This window comes from Thermobia domestica, chromosome 5 (assembly GCF_964235325.1).
Source record: "Thermobia domestica chromosome 5, izTheDome1.hap1.1, whole genome shotgun sequence".
NCBI lineage: Eukaryota > Metazoa > Arthropoda > Insecta > Zygentoma > Lepismatidae > Thermobia > Thermobia domestica.
In genome coordinates this window covers 116,540,269-116,559,995 of record NC_137458.1, presented here as the reverse complement: position 1 = coordinate 116,559,995, position 19,727 = coordinate 116,540,269, and positions in this window count along the sequence as shown.

Sequence of the window (19,727 nt, the reverse complement as noted above, 5' to 3'; positions counted from 1 at the left end):
CTAGCTGAGGTGTTACTAACAACTCATGAAGGGTATATATAGAAAGATCACTAGGGCTCTATTCCTGTTTCCAGAATCCTTCGTTCATTGACCTACTACTCTAAGACCACCACAATGTTATTTTCACACCTTAACACAAGCTCTGAGTCAAACTGGTATTACCGGGCCTGTGTTAACTGCAACATCGGGTCCTTGGTGTTGAATTAATACGCTGAAGTGGTAGTCATGCTGAGACCACTTGTTTGTGTTAAAATTGAATTATTTTAAACGTCATCATTTCTACTGTGCAGCAACCTAATAGTCTGGGACACGATGATTGAATAGTAGAGTGTTAATCTCAGATGTACAAGATCAACCTATCGATCTCAGATCGCCCCATTTGTGATTTGCGTTGCGGTATTCCTATTTTATGCCACATATAACTTACGGCTTCAACTTACTTGATTGCTGAACTTTCAGTGTGAGTCAGAAATAAAACTACTCGTTTCATTACTCACAATTAATCATATGATAAAATTATGGATACAGATATGACATGTAAGGAAAGACAAGACAACAATATAACAATATCAAGTCACTCAATTCTCTCAAACTGATCCCTGTTTGTAACAGAGCTTAGTTGAAACGCATTGGAAAGTTACACGTTGCTTTCTGATACATGAACACAAGAATATCTTGACTAGAATGTCTCTTCAATAATTTGACTATTTTGCCTTACATAATGATAACAGTTATGTCAATTATCATTCCGTTATGTCAATTAACACTCCGGAGGAGAGAAAATAGAACAGGTGACTAGTTTTCGATACCTGAGTAGTATTATTAGTGATGATATGAATTGTGAACGTGAAAAAAAAAGCAAGAATAGGAATGGCGAAAGAAGCATTTAGAAGGAAGAAAAGTCTATTTTGTGGGTCCTTGAAGAAAGAATTGAGGAAAAGACTCATAAAATGTTCCGTGTGGAATATTGTACTGTATGGGACGGAAACACAGATATTACGCAAAGGTGATTAAAAACGACTGAGAGCTTTCGAAATGTAGAATGCATATGAAGATAGAGAGCGAAAGAAAGAGAAAGAAGGAAACATGCATGTGAGAACAAAATGATTTAATTTTATATTAGGAACACAGACAGTTATCTCTCCGTCTCTCTTTCTTTCGCGCTCTTTGCCTCTGTTTTACACATACGCTTTCTTTCACATATAAGGAAATAAAAGCAAAGAAAAAGGCAATTAAAGGAAGACATAAAAAAGAGAAGATCTAAGAAAGGAGGAATGTGAAGTGTAAATATTAGATATAACCATGGAACTTCATTGATGTGTGAGTATTAATCTCTCGATTGTCTAATGATTTGCATTTCTTAGTCAGGGCATGCTTCTGATACAAGTATAATTTTAAAAAGTCGTAGCATAGCCGAGCTCGATCTACATAATCAAAACCCAACATGTTAACCATTATACTACATCGAACATAGTTTTGTCTCTCCTAAGATCGTATCTGTTGGTGTTAGAAGAAAGGAAATTCACGCCAGTGGTATCTGAAAATCTGGTTCAGTGGGTCCAATTCTTCACTGCTTTGTATGTCTATTTAGAAGCTCCCTCAAGGTCATGCTCAGTTTGAAGGCATATGTGAGACAGCTTGATTGCTTGTTTGCAAATTCTATACTTTTGTCATTTAATGAAGAGTAGTTACTAGTAGAGAAAAATACTTAACCGAACCTGGACTTGAACTCATGTCCCTGTGGTACTATTTTAGAAAGCAAAGGCCTTAACGATGAGCTACTTTTTAACCAAAGAAATATTGCTAAGATTTGTCTTTTTAAAACAACACCAGATTGAGTTACGCTAAGTAGGCCATTTTATTATGCATGAGTGATTTGAGATAAGGAAGATTGTATTGGTTTAGGTTGTCAATAATAAAAAAAAAAACCTACTGCTTGCGTCAATAATGATATTTATTTGCGTCTGTTGATTTCGTATCAGAAAAATCCTGTGGATGCATTTTCTAGGGTTAAATCCAAAATCTATATTTTTATACTTATAAAAGCAGTATAATAATTCACTTTGTTAAAACAATTTTTATTATTTATTAAACTTCATTTCTGAAAATTATTATTATTATATTCGTTGCATCACTTTAAGATACCTTGTGCGAATGATGAGCAAATCGTTTCCCTCAAGGGTCGTGTGCTGCAAGTAATCAATTGTATGTCAGTTACTAGCTGTTACTTGTTTCTTTACTGTGCACAGCTCAGACCATTGCTGATCATGGATAAACATTCAGCTATAATTATCTTATGGGAGTTGGAAACCTATACTGCAACTTCAGCTGGCAGACGAATGGGTATCTCAGCCGCTACAGTCAGATGATGGATTCGGCAATTTAGTCAAACTGATAATTTACGATATCCTCATCCTCTTGTGTTTGCCGAGATGGAAGATGCGAGACTAGTAAACGAAGTATGGTTAGACCCACTAAAGATGTCTAGACAGCTAACAAAAGTTTCCCATTTTCCTGGTAGTACATAGACAGTGCTCCGAAGGCTCCGTCTTGCTGGGTTATGTGGCCGTGTTTCTGCTGTGAAGGAAAAGTTCTCAGACAAACACAAAATTTACCGTTTCGCATTTGTACACGCAAATATGGATCGCAACTGAGAAAACAGTTTCACCAAGTAAATCCATATTCAAAACATTGAATGAGGAGCCCCATTTTGTGTATAAACCGTGCCCGATATGGCCCTGGATATGTAGCTGTTTGCAATCGCAGTGTTTATGTATCTATTTCATGTTGGGGTTTGATTCCCAGTTGCTAGGCAGGACAGCTTCACAGAATTCAAGGGCACATAAACAGAGCTCATGAGTAACATCATGGTGCCATCAGTACGAGTACTTCAGCATTACGGTCTCATTCAGTTGCAGCAAGACTAGTCTCAATTCACAATGCTCGTGTTGCTCAGAAATGGTTTGCAGGGCAGCCTGAGTTTGATTTAATTGAATGGCTGCCTCTTGGAGCGGACCTCAATCTCTCTCTCAGCTCGCTGCTTCCATCCGGTAGAAAAAAACTGTTCTCGGTAAAACGTTCTGTACAATATTGTCCGTTAACAGCACATTGTTTCATACTTTAAATATATATAATCTCCCGATAAGTTATACAAATCATGTGGTAATTGCGAAAGACATAAAAGAAAAACAGAGAAGTTAAAAAGGAAAAAGAAAAAGATAAAAAGATGGTGCGTAGAAATGTAAATTCTATATATATATTTATTTATATTTATTCATATATTTTACTGGTTTTGTATTTGTCGCAGTACAAGTGTGAAGCTCGTCGTTTCTTAAAAAGAAGAAATGTTATTTACAAATACTCTGTATATATATATAATAAAAATAAATGAATATTTAATGAATGATTATTATATATAAAAAAAATGTTATGGTAGTTGCACATAAGGTGTATCCGGACGTCCAGTCGTGAATTTGTTAAATACGTAATTAAATACTTATAATAAATGAAATGTAATAAAACAAAAGTATAAAAAAGCAAGTGAAAAGGAAAAGAAAAAGGAAACAAATAATACTTACCTACGACTGCTTCTAAGGCCGCTGACGACAACTAGCCGAAAAGGAAAAGTGTTCAATAAACAGAATGCAATGTAAAACTAGGTTAACCTAATAATTATAATAACAATATAAAAAGCAACAAAAATAATAAAGATACGTAAAAACAATAGATAATAACAACAAATAACAGAACTCAAAAAGGAAATGAAATGAAATCTTTGAGTTTTACGTCCCACGGCTATGCCGGTTAGGCTAAAGGAGAGGGTGATGATGAGTAATGAATGAAATGGTGGAATGAAGAAAGTGGGAGGAAACGGAGAACCCCGAGAAAACCCACGCACACGGTGTTTGTCCACCACAAAGTTCAATTGGCGGGGGCTGGGATTGAACCCGGGACCCCAAGCACCAGAGGTGAACGCTCTACCACTGAGCCACCGCGGCCTCCAACAAAACTCAAGTTACATCAATAAATAATATGACAATAGCGTTTACTTTAATCCGTAGGCCAAATTTACAATATATACTATACACAGTAGTTTATTATACTATTCAAATGTTGCGTGATTCCAACACTCCCTGTTAAACCTAATGGAAGCTGCGACGTATGCGTACTATAAATACAACCTAGAATATCCGAACAACACCTAAGATGTCTGAAATGCAAAGTACGATGCCAACAGCTGACTAAGGTGTGACAGTCAAGAGGCAGTTTAGACTTCGACCCAGACTTTGGATCCATGTAAAGTTAAATTCAGCATGTTCCACTATAGAGTGGCGAAACTTGACGTCAGGATTTGAAAAGTGAAGCCACCTTCTTAGTTGATGAAGGAGAATATGATTATGAAGAGGAAGAACTTGAAAGAAAGTCGAGTAAATTTGGGAATTGAATAGAAATGGAAACGTAAAAACATTCCTTAATGTTCTATATTTTTAATAAAATTATTGCAAAAGTTTAAAAGTGCACATTATTTCAAGTAATCATGATAATAGTGCAATTATTTATTGTTTTATTTTTAAGTGATATTAGTGGTAAATGGCATGGGAGAATTTCCCCGAATCATTTATTATGGAATATGCTAGTCATGAGGATAAACAGTAATATTATTATTTGTAAGAGTTGTGGTGAGGAAGAGATTCTTACAAGTAATAAAAAATTGAGGCAGAAAACAAGGAACTGTGAAACTGATAGCGTGTGGCAAATGCAATTAATGATTTTTCGACGCATGAACCTGGCTGATGAATATATGAGTAAGCGACAAGTTAGTGCGCTGGGTTTGCGACCACATAAAGAACAAGAAAGTGATGAAGTGAAAACGAATTATATTTACAAAACTGGAAGAAAAGAGAATGACAAGAAACAGGATGATCTCTAGAAAAGAAAAAAGAAAAAAAACACGAAGATTCAGATAACGAGATTGTTTGTAGCGTACAAATCTAGTTGATCTTAGATGAACAGAAAGAAACAGAAAATCACAAGTGAGTCCAAAATCCGAACGCAGATGTCTAGAATAGTTCAACCATAGGAGCCACGACTAATAACCTAATCCGAAGCTTAATAGAACAAATGGCTAAATTCCAAATGGGCATAAACCATTGGATGCACAAATTACCTACGGATACCTTAACTTTGTGTCAAGAAATGAAAACCAACATGAATAATTGAAAGAAAGAAGTGAGACAGGTAATTGATACGGCGGTTGGATAAGGATATGCAAGGACTAAAAATATAAGGAAATCAAGTGGAATCGCGAATTAGTATATTGGAAGACTCTGACGGGAATGTCTTGAAGTTGTGTGATGAAATCAATACGACTGTATGATCATTGAAGAGTGAACAGGGTATGCTGAAAATGGAATACCAGAATATGAACCAATGAATAGACAATCTTGAGAGCGACATGGATAGAATGAACCACTAGTGTAATGTCTTGAAGAAGAGTTTTCAAGATCTGAAGAAGTTAGAAAACGTGACCCAGGAAACAAAATTGAGAAAACCGTGAGAGAGGAAAATTTATCAATTCCCGCTGTGTTAAATTCGTCCACTATGTGTAGTAATACCTTAACCACAGTAAGAAGTGACTCGAGAACAATACCGTTGTGTCAACCGAATAATCTTCCAAAACGTGACGTAGTAAATGTGGGAGTACCATCTCCATCGTACCAGTGTGCCAGTATTGACGAAAAAGAAAACTATGAAATGGAGCCACACATGTCGTATATGATAAACTAATCCGAAATGTACCCCTACGCAAAACGAAATGAGCCAAAATCCTAAGTATGATTGTAATTTATTGATGCCAACACTACCTACAGTGACTATTAAATTTAATAATCTGCGAGAATATCCAAGATTTAAATTACAACAATGGCTCTGCGAAAACTTTCCTTAGAACTATCAATCAGATGTAAAAAATGTTCAGATTGCTGACAGACCAAGATAAACATCTTATTGTGAAAATGTGTTTGACAAAGGGAGCTGCCGTTTGATTTCGTAACATAGTAAACGAACGTGATCTTACGATGACTTTATAAATATGAAATTTGATCAAAATAGTTATAATTCGCTGTTGGACTTCGTCTGGTCTATTGTTGATTGATATCAAGGTATCACGTCAAAGGTGGATGAAGAAGAACTGGTAAACATCATCCTAGATAACATCCCACCAGAAGATGCCAAGATTTTGAGAGCTAATCAGAGTTACGGTGTAGATGAGTTACTAATGAGAGTGACCGAGATGCAGGACTATCCTTTTAGGGATCCGATGGTACAATTTGTACCATACGGGTGTTTCATGGTATATTGCGTTATAACTCTCCTATTTGAGCTTTTTCGTCCGTTTTTTTTTCAAGTCCAGAGGCATTGTAGAAGACCTTACGTATGGTTTCACACCTTCCTGCGTCGAGACATAGGAGGTGATGACGTCATAATTCTAAAATATATTTTCTTTTATTAAGCCTATGTTCATTATTTTTGGCGGGCTTATTTTTGCACGTAAAAGATTGAAATTTTGCACAAACATTTAGTCCACCGAGTAGTATTTACCAGATTTTTTTCATATTTCTGCGTTGAAACAGGGGGGATCCAGAGGGCCAAAAGATGAAAAAAGGGATATTTTTACCAAAAAATTCCTTTCTTCGGGATTTTCACGCCTTAGATACATAATGGAGACATGTGAATGGTACCGCCTGAAAGGCAGTTCTATTCTGAAGAAAATGATGTGCAAACCATGATCCTAGGTTAATTAGGGATGTCTCAGAGAATTTTTACAAAATATCCTTCTGTATACGGGAATATGGTACATTGTCGGTATATATATTTTTTGGCGGGCTTACTGTTGCACCTAGAAGATTGAAATTCTGCATAAACATTCATCCCACCTAGTAGTATTTATCAGATTTTTTCAGATCTCTGGGGGGTCCAGAGGGGCTAAGAGTTGAAAAAAGGGATATTTAGACCAGAATAAAATCCCTTTTTCGGTATTTTCGCCTTAGATACATGATGGAGACACGCGAGTCGTACCGTCTGAAAGGCAGTTCTATTCTGAAGAGAATGATTGGCTGATTATAGTCCTAGGGTAATTAGGGATGTGTCAGGGAATTTTTATCAAAATGTACTTCTGTATAGGGAATATGGGACATTTTCGGTAATTTTTTTTCTGGCGGGCTTATTTTTGCACCTAGAAGATAGAAATTGTGCACAAACATTCAGTCCACCGAGTAGTATTTAACAGATTTTTCTCAGATTTCTGCGTTAAAACAGGGGGGGGGGGTTTAGAGGGGCTAAAAGTTGAAAAAGGGATATTTAGACCCAAAAAATCCCGTTCTTCGGGATTTTCCCGCCTTAGATACATGATGGAAACATGTGAATGGTTTTATTCTGAAGAGAATGATTGGCGGAATATAGTCGTAGGGTAAATAGAGATGTCTCAGGATTTTTTTTTTATCTGAGATCATGGTGTTTTGCGGTAATTTGGGGCATTGTGGGAATTCTTGATAAAAATTTCTCCCGCCCTTAGTATTCAAGATAGAACCTTGAAATTTAGGACACACATTCAGTATACCAAGTACTATTTATCAGATGTTTTTGGAGATCTCTACGTTCACACAGGGCCGCTCCAGAGGGGCCCAAAGTGTAAAAAAAAATCCACCGAAATTTTCTTTTTGACATCATTTTTCCCTCTCCTGGTATATGGTATGAGCATGCAAGTGGTACCATTTGAAAGCCAGCTTCATTCTGAAGAGAATGAGGTATGAACCATGATCCTAGGATAAATAGTGACGACGCAGTAGCTGCTTGACTGAAAGTCTAAAAAATACCCCAAAAACCCCGGATGCCGAAAGGGCTATAGAATCCCAACGTCCAAGAGTGGCAGAATAAATTTCGATCGGACAGAAGTAAAAGCACAGCAGCACAAAGGCTTTAGCCAGCAATTTAACGTAAACTTTGTCAAGAGAGCGCAAATAGATTCTGCTTCAAAGATCGAGGCTACACTAAAACTACCTCAAGTGAATTCCAAATATTCTTCCTGCTCGAATGGACACAGAAATCTCTTACAAACAAACACAGAATGAGGAATAGACTGAACTACAGCCCTAACCATCATTATCCAAGATTTCGTCCATGGATGAATAGAGCACAGGTTTATAAACAAGACTGGATTTTAAGAAGGGAATATGTAAAAGCAGAGAACCCAACCACAAGTTGCATTATGTCTATCGTCAATAACAGTAACGAAACATATACAAACCCGCATTCAATGAATAGTACTCAATCACTGATCAATCCATAGCATATAGTTCATCACAGAAACCAACCCCACAATCTGTCATAGAGGGGTACAGTTGATGCAACAATATAATTGTGACTCCTCCTGATAATATTTCTATTTACTTATCATATCAGGTATCGTTTGTGATAGATGACAAATGAACTGAAGTACTAGTGGAAAACTACTTCACTACTGTTGTCAGGGGAAGTATTAGTGATATTTGTATCACGTGTGTGATAAATTTAGTGTTGGAAGAGAATCTTTTGTGTGATAAGATTTGGAGACAAATACAACCCAGGTATCTGTCAGTAAACCTTCGGCGTACTTCTATACGTCACTAGGAACGTTCACTGGATCTGAAAACTTCAAGGTCCAATGTAGCAAAATCTGAAATAACGGTACTTGTTGTAGTGTTCATGCAACCGTAGAGATAACCCATTCATTTTTTTCGTTTTTAAATAGGAAATCTCGAGATATATATATCATAATCGTTCTGCATTGAAGAAGACCAATGCTATTCATTTTCTTCTGTGTGGTGTGTGATGTATGTGTGTGTGTGTTTGTGTGTGTGTGTGTGTGAGAGAGAGAGAGAGAGAGATTATAAATATGGGGGTTGCATAACCAAGGAACCTGAGGAAGCAGCCGTCCCTGGTGAAATAAAAAGAAGACTGTTTTCTAAGTACAAAACCTTGAAACAAGTTTTAGGTCAGTTTCGATTTATAACATGAAATCCGAAACTTTCTAGTATTCGTTCTATCTTGCTCATACATGTCGAAAATTCTCGCAAATAAGTCTAGCTGGACACACGTAATTTTATAATACTCTAACGAAGGTTTATTTTTAAAGAGTTTGGTTTTCCGAAAGCTCTATTATATATTTAGGCTGTCTGCCCGTTTTCCGTTATGGAAGACACAAAATCTCAAAAACCATTTGATGGATTATCAACAATTTTGACCAATATGTAGAGAGTCAAAAGTTAGGAACCGGGTGATTCGATGGACGTGATCCATCTGGATGATTCGAAGATATGGGTGACAAAAAATCAGTTCCCCATGTATTACTATGAGACTAATTATATGTAGCATCCTTGTTAGATAGACTACCCACAATACTGATTAGATTACCGGTTAGTATAATGCTCAGGATACACAATTCTAATCTATACGTGAAATGCAACGTTAAAATGAAACTAAATGATTTTCTACTCGAAAAATCTAAAGACGTAAGTATTTTCTACTTTCAGATATTAATTCACGATATTAATGTTTTTTGAGTAGGAAATGGAGATGAAAAATAAATTTCCACGTGTGTACAGTATGACAGTGCTATTTGCTTTAAGAATAGATTGAAAGTTTAGTGAAGCAGTAACTTTTTAAAAATAAAATTATTCATGTTCACCTCAAATTTGAACATACAGTGATTATATACGGTTCAGATGATAAGAAAAAAGTAATCGCCTAAAACTATTTTCAAACATCCCATTCTTATTTCTAAGATACAGAGTGATTCTTTTAAAACTCACGGACTTCGTTTGGATCTAGAATTTCTAACTGAAGTCCGATTTTCATGCGGTTTATGGCAAATAACACTGGTCGGCAAAATGAAACTTTTCCCACAAACAAAAATAGGTGATTCCTATAGGTTTTGAGCTCCTGAGTTCGAATCCGTAACCCGTTTTTCTCCAGGACGTACCAGTGTTCAGGGAAGAGGGGGGTGTTTCAACATCCGCCCAAAGATGCTATTCTCCATCCATAATGATTTGTACGTTATAATTTAAATAAAAATATAAATTATGCAGATAAAATTGCATGAAAAGTTAAATTTAACACCTACGTGTCACTTGGTTTTCCAACTCCTCTTGTAATTACTATAAGGTGTCTCGCGTGTCACATTCCAACAGAAGTCTGCCAACATATTCACACTCCATTTACCACTGTAGCGCCTCTCCATGGTAGCTACTTGCTGGTGAAACCTTTCCCCGTGTTCGTCAGAGACCTCCCCCAAGCTGTACATTTCAGGGAAGAAGTTTAGGTGGCAATGCAGGAAGTGTTATTTTAGGGGCATATTACATCCCATATTACAAAATGAAGTAATTAACCTGCCCACAATGTCTTTGTAATCAGGTGACGTATGATTCCCTAGAAAGTTACTGCACACTTCTCGAAAGACCTCCCAAGCCTCACTTTCCACTTCATTAAGCTTAGAAGAAAATGTAGTATCCTTAAAAACGTATCTGATTTGAGATCCCGTAAAAACACCTCCTTTTAGCTTGGCCTCGCTGAGACTTGGGAATAGTTTTCTGAGATTCTTAAATGCTTCACCATCCTGGTTCAGGGCCTTGACGAAGACCTTCATGAGCCCTAATTTGATATGAAGGGGTCGTAAGAATATTTTCTTCGGATCCACAAGACATTCATTAGCCACGTTCATCTCCCCTGGGACCAGTTGCTTCCTTGGTGGCCATTTTGTGATGGTGTACTCATCTTTGGCTCGACTATCCCAATGACACAAGAAGCAACAGTGCTTTGTGTAACCTCCTTGTAAACCGGTGAGGATGGCAATAACCTTAAGGTCAGCGCATACAGAACACTGGAACTGTTCGTACTTTATTTTCTGCAATAGGTTTCGCATGTTCTCGTATGTTTCTTTCATATGTACAGCATGAGTAATAGGGATGGCTGGCTTTTCATTGTCATTGTGTAATAGCACTGCCTTGAGACTTATCCTAGAGGAATCTACGAATAGCCTCCAATTTTCAGTGTTGTAGTTCGGCTTCAGTTGTCCCATAAGCGATGGAATGTCACTGCAATACACCAAAGCACCATTCTTTGTAAAATTAGGAACTAGGCTCACCTCTTTTCCTATACATCGATATATTCACATCTTGGTTTAGTAGATTCCATTGTTGAAGTCGTGATGCAAGCAACAGGGCCTTAGACTTGGGATGGTTTAAGTCTCTGATCAGATCATTCAGCTCTTCCTGACTTATCACATGTGGTTCATTAGTGTCAGGCACTGGAGCGTAATTGGGATCTGACTATGTACTAGAAAATTGTGCAACATCCTCACAAGCAGCAGGTTCTTCATCGGATGAAACACTGCACAGGGTGTATGAGTCTGATGGTACGGGTACAGACAGCAAACATCATGTTTCACAGGTCTCCTCGCGGAATGCAAGTTAGGATACTGTATTTTATGCTTCATGTTTTTTGAGAAACCTTTTATATTAGTCAGGCAGAAGTAACAATCTGAAACATGATCACGGGGCTAGCGCCAAACTATAGGTACGGCGAACGGCATCGATTTATGTGTACCTTTCAACCATCCTGTGAGAGTACGCGCACACGAGTTACAACTTTGTTTCGGAGCCCAAACGCGATCCTGGTCGCTGATTTTAGACCCGAAGCACAGATGGTAGGCTTTCTTCAGGAACAGTGACAATGGCCTACTTTGTCCCTTGAAAATCACTTCCCCAAATAGGTAGCAGAATGAATCTGTCGAATTGTTGCAAGTTCTCGGCATGTTCGTTTAACACAAACGTCAATATTTCACGCAGAAATATTTTTCACCTACGGTATACACAGACACAGCGTAAATCCACCTTCTAACACGAAGATCAACTCGAAACTGAAATATTTGTTTCACGCGACAACGTGGTGTATGTCTTGGCGCCTTTTTTCAACAATCTGTCTGTCGTCTAGACAAAAGGGAGCCGACGAATGATCGCAAATTGATTACGAAGCCTTTCTCCGTCAATAACGCCTATGTTTTAGTGTATGCAGTGTGGAACGACAATAAATCTTTGCAACCCAGGGGGAGAGTACGTTTCCGGGGGGTCGTGAGCTACAGAAAAGAATGTTCCTGGGATATAGCCTAGTAACCGTTCTTGGATTAAGATAAAACTTCATGCACTCCAAACACGAAAAACACATATTAAATACGAAAAATACGATTTTTCTGTCAATTACCGTATGGAAACAGCACCCCGCCAAGAAAAAAAAAACCTTACGTGCTGGAACTTTCTCGATGAGATATTCGTAATCAGCGACTCGAAATCTCTCCGGTACACCCTTTCACTCTCGTGGGAGGATTTTCATGCCGACCAATGATCAAGTAAGGATGGGAGATTAATGGGACTATGTTTACTGGTTTAAATTCGTCCGGGGTACTATCGGCCACTTCTCAAGAAAAATAGCAAATATTCACCAGTGTACCTTGCAATTGGAATGAGGTTTTGCATATTTGAAGCAAAATTGCAGAATATAAATTAACTGTTAGTGAGAATACAAATTAAGTGTTAGCGGTAACACTCAAAAATCTCATGTTGAATAGCTACAGCCGATTTCTTGCGCCAAACGACGGACGGAGAGATTTCTTGGGTGACTTAAGGAGTCGATAAATGACATTTTCCACAAGAGCTGCCTACAGGGTCCGATGTTTCCCTGTCTCACTCAGAAGCGATCCTGTTTCTTCCAATTTATTCACTAGCGACCATAGGTATATTAGGTTGCTATCTGGGGCAGAACGTGAGGCAAATTTGTTTCTAAATGTCCTTCGCGAAGCAACAACAGATTCCGTTTACCAAAGACTTTTAATGGTAAACTCATATTGTTCCAAGGAGTACATTATTCTCACTGAGTCCTGATTATACTCACAAAGGAGCACAGAATTGTACAGCGCAATTCCTAATACAACGGCCCAGTTGCTTATTTCTTATTCTTATTGACCTTCGCGAGGTTTCCATGTACGAAGAAAACTCAAATCTTCACACCGCACCGCACTTGATTCAAGTTGTAAGGTACATTGGCAAATATTTGCGGTTTTTCTTGAGGCGTGGCCGATATTACCCCAGATGAGTTTAAACCAGTAAACATGGTCCCATAAATCTCCCATCCTTCCTTGATCATTTGCCACAAACCGCATGAAAATCGGACATCTGTTAGAAATTCTAGACCGAAATGAATTCCGTGAGTTTAAAAAAAAAATCACTCTGTATTTTACTTACCCACAAACGCAATCTTCACCTTCTTCTCCCCAGAAAAAAGCAAAAAAGTACATAAAATATTAATTCAATAAGTGTTTTGAAATAAAGATCTTAAAGCAAAGATGATTACTTAGAATCATGTTCCTTTACAAAATACTGGGTGAGATAAATCTTAAGTGAACACATCGATTAGTGAAAAAAAAAAAAATATGCTTGTATTACCCCAATATGGATAAATACATTTAAGTAAGTCACCAATAGAGAAGGGTATAATCTACTTCGTAACTAAGAAGGAGACTTATCAAATAGATATTTACGTTTGTCTTACTATGTTTGAAAGTTGAGAAAGTGAGTATATTATGAAAGATTATCACTCCAACTAGGTAAATAAAATATATATTGCTTTCTGTATTACGTTTTATTCCAAAATAATAATACTAAAATCACTGTGGAACATGAGGCTGAATAAATATTTTTAATGTAATAAACTCCTATGAAATGAACAATTCATGCATCTGAGATTTAATGTCTTTTATCTTTTTTTTAAGATTTCAAAGTACTCTTTGCGATATTTTAGCCAATGTAAATTGGTTATCTATTACTAATGGAATCAGTTTTGTTTTTACTGAAGTTGAACTTGAAAAGAAATCAAAATATTTAACTCTTCCTTCAGGCTATTGCAAATTCAACCTTCTTATTAAAAGGAATCCAACAGTCATTTTATCCAACAGTATTTTTTCTTCATTTTTTCTAAATTTTCATCATCATTCTCATGCGGGACAGGCGTGTTTGTTTCCCCTTTCGTTTCTGAACGTTTCTTTCTCTCTGCGAATCATAGCGTCACGTACTACAAAAAAAGCTTCCAAGCAACACGTGGTATTATTGTTCTTTATATCAAAAGGGATTCCCACACACGTGACCTTATTCATCATAAACCAATGTCGTTCACGATTTTTTCTTCTTTTTTGTATTTGTTCTTTCGGTGATATCCACCATATCGATACATATAGGAAAAAAAAAACTCTCAGCACCTCGGCGGACATGCGTCGTCATCACGCGTTAGAATAACGGTTTCGTTCGTTAAGATAGACAGCCTACTACTTGAATTGGATAACCAATTACTTTGTAGACTGACGTTGGTACTGATTACATTTTTTCAATGTATATCCATTTCTACTTTTTATTCTTTCCTTTTTTCCAATCTTTTAATTTTTTTGTTTCCATTTTAGGAGTCTCAAATTACCTTGAAAACTTAGAAAGCGGAACGCCTTTCACTTCTTCGTGAGGTATATATATATATATATATATATATATATATATATATATATATATATATATATATTCGAAAAATGTTCCTACTTTACTTATATTAATTTTACACACTCACATAGTTGAACAAGGTAGTAATATTGTGTAAATATGTCTCTCTAAGTGTCACTGCTATTTCTTCTTTTAGTTAAGATCGGATTACCAAGTTGAAATTAACATGTTCAAAATAGTAGCTTTGCGTATTTCGTGTTTGAAGGTTTTATTTTCTAATAGAAGTTAACCTAACTTGAACAGCTATGAAAGGAAATCAATATTTTCAAACAATTAATGCAAATTTCACCCAAAGGGAAAACGTGAAAAGTCACTTTTTATTCAATTAACATTGTTCGTTTATCTTTCGGTTATATAAAAATTTTGGAATTAATTTATAACTCATTTTTTACCGATCTCATGTGACTTTAGCCATCCCACTAGACCAGTGGCTACTGAGCAACATTTGGTACACTTAGTCCTGAGCTAGATTCCCAGCGGGAAGGCATTGAACCCAGTACGGTAGTTTGGATTATACCTTAAACTGTAGATTCAGGCAGAGGTGGATCGAGTGGAGGCGATCGCCCCCTCCCCAGAAGAGCAAACTTTCTTATTTTATATATAAATAAAACCCATCCCAGAGTTTGGAACTCGTAAAAGTAGCTCTAGATAGCAGTATTCCAGAACACCGTCCCCCCCAGAAGTCCGTCCTGGATCCACCCCTGGATTCACGTATTCTATAGCCCCAGTGTTGAAAAGATAAACTAAGTTTCAACATAACAACAATAACAACTCGTGTAGCTTTAAACTTTTCATGAATCGTTCTGCGACACAAGCTGTAGCATCGGATTTGATCCAGAACTCCGAGAAAACTTACTGTCATGGCGTTTATCCACCACAAAGCCCTCTTCGTGGAAGATGGAATCGAGCTAGGGATCCCAAGTACCAGAGGTAAGCATTGTACCTTGTGTTGCTCACAAGATGATACGAGACGAGACAGGAAACAATTTCTTGTTTCGTAAATTTTGTAGAAGTTTTGTCTCGTCTCGATTCTTGAATAAACCTTTCTAGTGTCGTCTAGATTCTCGAAAATCTTTTCTAGTCTAGTATCGAGATTTTTTCATCTCGGTTTGTAAATTGTGTTAGAAATTATCAAAAATCTTATCGCGTCGTGGAAGGTCCAAGAAGAATGTGATGCAATAGCATTTAAACCATATTTATTATTGAAGTATGTTTTATAATGACTTACGTATCTTTAAATGTTGATAAATGGTGTTCGTTGTGTTTGTAGAATCCCTTTATCAATTTATAAGTTTTATACTATGAATCATGTAACACTAAATCAGGCTTGTGACCTAAGACTTGGATGGACTAGCTTTGACTATGAGACTCATGAAGTTTCTCGTGTCCAAAACGAGACGCAAATCGTTATATTTGTCCTCTCGTCTCGACTTTTAAAAATACTTCTCGTCTCGACTCTAGACTTGTTTCCGTTGTGAGATTTATAGGCAAAACCTTTTTAAAATGATTTTTAAAAACAAAATCAAAAACCTTAAACTTCTTAATTAGCATTATGTATTTTTTACACTTGTAACCGAGTCGTTTACAAAATAGCATAGTTAGCTTTCCAAGCAATTGAAATTCAGGAACAAATAACAATAATGGAACAAAATTATTACTTTATTCATTGGTGGAAAAATAGAATAATATATTGCAAAGACCGTGTACCTAAGAAATACTGTATATATATATATATATATATATATATCAAAATGGCTTATCAAAAATCAAAATGGCCTACAAACACTTGAAAAATGGGTCATTTAAAACTGTTTTTGGAAATATCTTTAAAACTGCAAATCGATTTTTTTTTAAAGTAACAAAATTTGTTCATCTCAAAGAGGGACATCCAACGATACCACACTCAACCCCCTGCCCCCACCCGTCGGGGGAGGAGGGGATCAACTTTGAAATCTTGAATAGAAACCCTATTTTTTAATTGCATGTTCTGATTTTCCATGAAAAAATACATAAGTTTTGTATTTAACTTTTTTTTCTATACGTGATAGGTAGCGTCGTAATCGGCAAGATCAAGATGGGTTACAAACAGTCGGCAAAATCATAATGGATTACAAATAGTTGAAAAGTAATATCTCAAGAACTACACATCAGATTAGGAAAATTAATACTTTTGATATCTTCGCAATTCCTATCAAATGACACCATAGTTGATCCCCCCACTACCATCTCAGGAGGTTAGAAAGGCAGTTTTTAAATACATTACTTTGTCCACATCCTTGGTGTAATTTCTGCCACATATGTCACTGAAATGGACAACAGTTGGAAACATTCATGATTTGTTTTTATCAATGTATTAAAATCTAGTTTTAGCGTTCCTCAGGAACAACGACGTAGACGTAGTAATAATTTGTTCCCTTCGGGATGCTTTCTTAATGTGAGTTCCCTTGCGTCTCAGCACCCGGAGCAGGACGTTTGGGCGCAAAGCCGTATATCTAAATGAATTAATCTACTTGCATGGGTTATGATGTATTCATAACGAGAACCCGGATGTTTCGCATTAAAAGCCTTCAAAATAGGCACCAATATCACAAATATTCTGTCATAAAAAAAATAACTGTACAACTTAAAACATTCAGAAAGATTAAATTTGACCTAAATTTTCTTTAAAAAATCTTCAGAAACTAAATTTTCGTTACGTAATAATGTGCCCTATGGTAAACAGGGACTGAAATTCTCAATTGCATTAAATGCTTAGGCCTAGTTTAGTTCTAGTAAATTTTTGTATAATGCAGAAAGAAAAAAATGTTACATTTACCATGACATTATCATTACATGACGGAATTATGAGCCAAACCCAGCAAGTATTCCACAATATCAACAGTTTCAAAATTCTGTACAATAGTGCGAATTCTTTCATCTGCCCGAATATATTTTCTTCTTTCCTTGGGAGGGTCTTCTCCTCGAAGCATTTCCTCGTACATTAAGTCCTGCTTTTTTGTGTCCTCCGAAGTGCATCAATAAACCGCCAAGTCGATCAATATCGTTCCTTTATGTTAGATATATTATAAAGGACAGAAGTTTATTTTGGGGTGTCACAGGTTGCCTACAGTAAATTTTATTTGGACTACTCCTACTATTTCAATGTATAGTTAGTCCCCATTTTTATGAAATTTGAAATAACTTTCTGTTAATACAATAGAGTCTCAACTAACCGGCCTAATGAGCATATCGAATAACAAAAAAGCATTCATAAATACTCACTTCCTGAACCACCCATCCATACCACTAAAAAAACAATTTTTATTCTAAAACCAGCTCTTATTTATTTTGTCTGACCTCTTGGTGCAGGCCATTTCTTGTATTGTACCATGCGTTTTATAATTTATTATAGAAAAAGAAAATGCAAAAATGAAAATATATGCAGTATTGTACACATTTTAAGACATTTCTTTAAAATAACTGAATATTAACGAAAAAAAATTTTGTACACAAATTACATGTCCTTATTACATTCTGTCTTAATTTATTAAAAAGAAATATTCTTCCAAAACTAAGCCGCATAGTACGGAGGTTGAACACTAGCAATCCGGATAGTGGAGAGTCTACTGCAATTCCTTCCATTTTTTCAACTGCTAGAGATAAGTTATGCACGACGAACAAGAACTTTACTGTGTTCAAGATGTTATTTTTAGTTTTTACAAAATTATTATGGACGTTTTTCAAAATTTCAAGTGCCTATTTTCATATTTTAGTGCCTAAACATCCGGGTTCTAGTTATGAAATACAGTATATGTAGGCAGGTAAAAGGTTTTGCGTCCAAACGTCTCGCGTCCAAATGTCATGGACGCTCATCGTCGGAGGGCTTGTTTCAGGTGTGTGTCCTCTTGCCTCACACCATCGTAGTGGTTGTTTTAGGAGAGTCTCCTTGCTTCTCACACATCTCAATTGCTTACTAAAACAAATGTTCGAAATGGTGCCATTCTTCTACAATACACATTGCAAGTGCATATACAGCGAGTCGCAGTCCTTGCTTCATAGACCGTAATTTGAATGATAAAGAATGTATTGCAGAAAATAGTCACCATTTCGAACATTTTCTTATCACTTGTCAATGGTGTTTAGGGATAGGCACGAGCAAGTTCGGACGAGTTTTCTGTGAAACTAGACTCGACTCGAAATAGACATTTTTGAGCTCGACTAAAGAACTCGACTCGAAAAATTCCCTCCAACTCGACTCGAATTCGGGTCGAGTTTCGAGTCGAGTCGACCCAAAACGAGCCAAGTCTTATGTGTAGTTTCAAGTACTTCTTCAAGTATCCTACCTAGACAATATAATTATTACCAATGATACTCTACATATTATTATTATTATTATTATTATTATTATTATTATTATTATTATTATTATTATTATTATTATTATTATTATTATTATTATTATTATTATTATTAAAACACCGTGTATAAATATGAAAGATAGGCGGTTGGTATCTCAATACTAGAAACTAGTTGTCTGCCGACCTCGGTAGCCGTGAAGCTTAGGTGGTAAGGACATTGTTCAGAAGGTTCTGGGTATGAATTCCAGTGAAGAAGTATTACGGTTCGAGCCAAGAACTATTAAAAGTTATAAAGAGCCGGCTAAACATGTTCAAACTGCTCGTCCCGGGCTTAGAACTATCAACGGCTCGAGCACTTCGGCTCACAGCTCATTCACTAACGAGACTTATAGAAAAATAAGCCGAGCCAACAGTTCATCCAACCGAGCCTGCTCGAGCTCTTAGCTTGGTTGAACCGAACCGAGGAAATGGCTCATCCCAACCGAGCCGATGGCTTACCTCAAGCGAGCTGGCTCTAGACATCGGCTCAGTTGAGCCGAGCCGAACTAAGATCATTAAGAAAAATCCCTTGTCTTTTATCGAGACGACACTAGATGCGGCCACTGTCCCCTTTCGTCAGCAACACGAAAAGAATTCCACATTACTGCTTCCATTTCTCATGACTTTCGCTTTGCAGTGTAATCAGGCTATGATTTCGAAACAAGTTAAAAAGAGCTGAACAAGCAAGCCATTTATCAAACTCGACTCCACTAGAAGCTCG